The sequence below is a fragment of the Triticum urartu genome, chromosome 7 (assembly GCF_003073215.2).
Source record: "Triticum urartu cultivar G1812 chromosome 7, Tu2.1, whole genome shotgun sequence".
NCBI classification, from domain to species: domain Eukaryota; kingdom Viridiplantae; phylum Streptophyta; class Magnoliopsida; order Poales; family Poaceae; genus Triticum; species Triticum urartu.
Genome location: NC_053028.1, coordinates 64,350,456 through 64,356,025, shown reverse-complemented (window position 1 = coordinate 64,356,025; position 5,570 = coordinate 64,350,456).

Genomic DNA, 5,570 nt, shown 5'->3' with positions numbered 1-5,570 from the left:
CATGTGTGGATACATAGACAACACCATGTCCCTAGTAAGCCTCTAGTTGACTAGCTCGTTGATCAATAGATGGTTACGGTTTCCTGACCATGGACATTGGATGTCATTGATAACGGGATCACATCATTAGGAGAATGATGTGATGGACAAGACCCAATCCTAAGCCTAGCACAAAGATCATGTAGTTCGTATGCTAAAGTTTTTCTAATGTCAAGTATCATTTCCTTAGACCATGAGATTGTGCAACTCCCGGATACCGTAGGAGTGCTTTGGGTGTGCCAAACGTCACAACGTAACTGGGTGGCTATAAAGGTACACTACGGGTATCTCCGAAAGTGTCTGTTGGGTTGGCACGAATCGAGACTGGGATTTGTCACTCCGTGTAAACGGAGAGGTATCTCTGGGCCCACTCGGTAGGACATCATCATAATGTGCACAATGTGATCAAGGAGTTGATCACGGGATGATGTGTTACGGAACGAGTAAAGAGACTTGCCGGTAACGAGATTGAACAAGGTATCGAGATACCGACGATCGAATCTCGGGCAAGTATCGTACCGATAGACAAAGGGAATTGAATACGGGATTGATTAAAGTCCTTGACATCGTGGTTCATCCGATGAGATCATCGTGGAACATGTGGGAGCCAACATGGGTATCCAGATCCCGCTGTTGGTTATTGACCGGAGAACGTCTCAGTCATGTCTGCATGTCTCCCGAACCCGTAGGGTCTACACACTTAAGGTTCGATGACGCTAGGGTTATAAAGGAAGCTTGTATGTGGTTATCGAATGTTGTTCGGAGTCCCGGATGAGATCCCGGACGTCACGAGGAGTTCCGGAATGGTCCGAAGGTAAAGATTTATGTATAGGAAGTCCTATTTCGGCCATCGGGACAAGTTTCGGGGTCATCGGTATTGTACCGGGACCACTGGAAGGGTTCCGGGGGCCCACCGGGTGGGGCCACCTATCCCGGAGGGTCCCATGGACTGAAGTGGGAAGGGATCCAGCCCAAAGTGGGCTGGGGCGCCACTTCCCTTATGGCCCATGCGCCTAGGGTGAAAGGGGAATCCTAAGGAAGAGTCCCAAGGAGGGAAGGCACCTCCTAGGTGCCTTGGGGGGGAGGGAAACCTCCCCTGGCCGCCGCCCCCTTGGAGATTGGATCTCCTAGGGGCTGGCGCACCCCCCCCCCCTTGGGATCCCTATATATAGTGGGTGTAGAGGGCTTCTTGAGACACACCTTATGCCTTTGGTGCAGCCCCTCCCTCTCTCCCAAGTTCTTCTCCTCTTCTGTGGTGCTTGGCGAAGCCCTGCAGGATTGCCACGCTCCTCCATCACCACCACGCCGTTGTGCTGCTGCTGGATGGAGTCTTCCTCAACCTCTCCCTCTCTCCTTGCTGGATCAAGGCGTGGGAGACGTCACCGGGCTGTACGTGTGTTGAACGCGGAGGTGTCGTGCGTTCGGCACTTGGTCATCGGTAATTTGAATCACGACGAGTACGACTCCATCAACCCCGTTCACTTGAACGCTTCCGCTTAGCGATCTACAAGGGTATGTAGATGCACTCTCCTTCCCCTCGTTGCTGGTCTCTCCATAGATAGATCTTGGTGACACGTAGGAAAATTTTGAATTTCTGCTACGTTCCCCAACAGAGGCGTCCGTCCGTCCGGGTCAGGTTTTTTTACCAGTCAGTGATCGGGCTGTTCGCCCGGACGTATAGAGGAGTATGGGGAGCTCGGCTATAGATGCTTCAAGTCTATGGAGAATAAAAATACATCACAAACATGTCTTTATTATGCAAGTGTTAGTGTAAAAATATTCAGGTAACTAAAAACTTCCTATACTATAACAGTTTTAACCGTGTGTAGTTATATTAGTCGGGTTTCCCTAATTAACCGCGTCATGTATGGTTTTTGTGTGTGGTTTTCCTTATTAATTGACCAACTCTCTTCTTCTTAATGCAACGCGGAAGAAAAACAGTTTTTATAACTACTGAGTGAACTTTCCACAGGAACCAGTATTGGCACTTTGGCAGCAATTCATCACACTACAACGAAGAGTATAAAGGGTTTTCCATAGTGAGCCAGAAATACCGCTGAGCTAATAATAGATTCAACAAAAACGGCAGCGGATAGGCTGAAACTCATCCGGTTGCAGGTGAATATTTCAGACAAATTCCGGGGAACTGCCAACTTCAAGGCCGGCAGGAAGTACAGCCTAATAATGTTTGTACTTTTCTTGGGGTATTGCTTATTATTGATGCGCGCGAATCTCGAGGTGTAACAGTTATTTAATGAATAACGACAGAATACTAAATAGGAGTACATTACAACTAGCCCGCGGGCAAGTTAGTACAACCTCCATGACAGGCATACTTCTGCCGATGTAGCAATATTCACCGGCCGTCTCATATCGATCTCCCAGTTGGAAAGTTCTCCAAGATCCGACCTGCAAGGCACGGTTCAGGTACGTTTTCCTGTGAAGTCACTAGCATGCATGTAGCTGTGGAAAAGTTCCTTTTCTTTGCCAAAACAAAGATCTCCTCGTAGATGACTGAATATATGGTGATTGCTATCTCATTGCAAAACAGGAGCTACCCATGGGTGGATTTTGGCTGGAGAAGGAGGTCGTGAAGGATGTCAGTTTATGGGTGACCCGGTGCTCGGTCCTCTCGAGCTTCGGCGCGCATCTCATCCTGGCACTGTTCGCCAGCATCCGACGGCGTGAAGACTCCGCCGTGCGGAGGTTCCCGGTGTGGCTGGCGTACCAGGTGACTCACCTTGCCTCGAAACTCGCCATCGGCAAGCTGTACCTCGACAGCCCGTCAAGCAGCAAGCAGCTGTTCGCCTTCTGGGTGCCTTTCGTCCTGCTGCATCTCGGCCTCGCCGACAACATCAGCGCCTACTCCTTGGAGGACAACGTGCTGTCGTGGCGCCAAGGGGTAGAGATGGTCCTGCTACTCTTTGTAGCGTTGATTGGCGCATACAACCAAAGATTCATGAGCTGCGACAGGGCTTTGTGCACTGCGTTCGTCATGATTTTCTTCCTGGGATCCTATAAGTATGTGGAGAGGATATGGGCACTACGCCTAGCTGGCTTCGCCCGCATCCGCAGCTCATACAAGGGGATGATGACAAGGCGCTTCAGTCTTGATCAGGATGAAAACGCCGAGGATCGAAACGCCGAGCTGGATGATTATGACGCCCTCCGTGATGCTCACGGCCTGTTCGGTGTCTCCCTGGGTGCCTTCGCAGATTATTCAGTCAAGCTCCAGGAGAAGCCAGAACATGATCCTTTCAAGACATGGTATTCCTACCGGAGCGATGTTGTGAAGATGGTCGAGATGGAGCTCTCGCTCATGTATGACATCATGTACACCAAGGCAGCAGTGATCCACACTTGGCCTGGCTACATCATCCGTCTCGCCTCGCCGCCCCTCACTCTCACCGCCCTCTTACTGTTTTTCTTGCACAGTAAAGATGGCATGGAGGGGATAGATATCACCATCACTTATGCCCTGCTGATTGGCACCTTCCTGCTGGATGTGAGATGGCTGCTCAGAGCGCTGGGCTCGTCCTGGACATACGCATTCTTGCAAGATACTACAAGATGCGAGCTGCTCAAGAAGACACTTTGCTGCCGGCGTGGGTGGTGGTATGGGCTCCGTCGCTTTGTTCTCTGTCTGGATCCGTCCCGTCTGTGGCGTCAAGGGGAATGTAGCCACAGGCTTTGGTCGCGCACCATGGGGCAGCACAACTTGTTGGGCGAGTGCACTGATGGCACACCGATGAGCAAGATTGGATGGGATGACAACTCTAAGACTAAGAGCGCAGGGGTCGGGTCATTGGTGGAAGAGTTATGTGCAGACATATGGCCGCATATATTTCATGCCTATATCCTAAGGAGGGTGCCAGAGAAGGATATGGGTCCCATGCCCCCACAAGCTTCCGATAGGCGTAGGTCATTCAGCGAGGAAAGGCGCTTTGGTGCTGAATTTGATGAGCTCGTTATCACGTGGCACATTGCTACGGACATCTTCCTCTTGGGCAGGACCGAAACTGAACAAGATGAACATTGTGACACCTTTCAGAAGATCAAGGCCCTATCAGACTACATGATGTTCCTCGTCGCTAAACGTCCGGAAATGCTGCCAGGCCTTAAACTCCACAGCCATTATGAAGAAACCCGTGTTGCTTTGGAGGGGATCAAATCCAAATGTAACGGATGTACAGACAGTCAGAAGCTTGCCGACGAGCTAGGGAAGATGCAGCATTCCTATTCCGGGCTGTTAACTAATAAGGTTCTCCGGGACGCTGTTATTTATGCCAAACTGCTCAAGAAGCTGTGTCTGGCTGAGCATGTGTACCAAGAATGGAGCACAATTTTCGGCGATGTAGTTTTTGAGGTAATAATTTCCAGAGATGATGAGATGAAAGATGAACTCGAGAGAAGACTTCTAATTCTGGTCCCGAAATTCAAGAATTATGCACGGCCATCTGATGGGCGTGTGCGTGTGGGCTGGCCACTGGAAGAGGTGTTACGGAACTTCGTTCTCCAATCATGGGTCCGTTTGCTCGTCTTCGGGTCGATTCGCTGCAGCAGGGATTCACACGCCAAGCAGCTGGGCTGTGGTGGTGAGCTCACAACTATCCTCTGGATCCTAGCTGAGCACAAGGACATAATCAACGTAACGAAATTCACAAAGGACTAGGAATCGAGACAAACTCCGCTATTTTTCTGTTGTAGTTTGCTTTGTGAGCGTTATTCTTCACCCTGGTGTTTGTGATTATGAAGAGGGTATGGATTGTTTAATTTGTTCAAGCTTCTCAAAAATAAAGTAATTATTGTAAACACGAAAATTTATCTGCGCACACGGTCACGTGTTTGGTTCTAAGTTATTTGGATCGCTCCTCATCCACTTGTCTGTAACTGGAATGGAACCAGATCATTCACCCGCAAAAATAAAATGATAAGTGGAACCAGGTCATTGCACAACGAGGTGCCCTGAATATTATAACCGAAATGTTATGGAACTGACATTCCCTAGGAACGTTACACGCGCGACACACTGTGGGCAGTTGGATCTGGTTGCACGAATCTCCGCACAGACTCGTTGCCATGTCGTGTATCGTCGGGACGCGGGACATCCTATTCAGCGTTTCAGGCGCCGATTTGAAAGTTCATTGATCCAACAATTCATTGATCTTGGAAAAAAGTTCATCAGTTTAGATAAAGAAAAGTGTGTCGATTTGAAAGTTCACAAATTTGAAAAACAATTCAGCAATTTTGGAAAAAAAGTTCATCAATTTTGAAAAAGTTTACAAATTTGAAAAATATCCCCTTTGTTCCTAAATATAAGTCTTTGTAGAGATTTCACTATAGACCACATACATATGTATATAGATGCATTTTTGAGTGTAGATTCACTCATTTTACTTCGTATGTAGTCCATAGTGGAATCTCTACAAAGACTTATATTTAGGAACGAGGGAGTGGTTCAATAATTTTGGGAAAAAAATCATGAAACATAAAAAATAGTTCGACAATTTTGAATGATGCAAAATGGACGT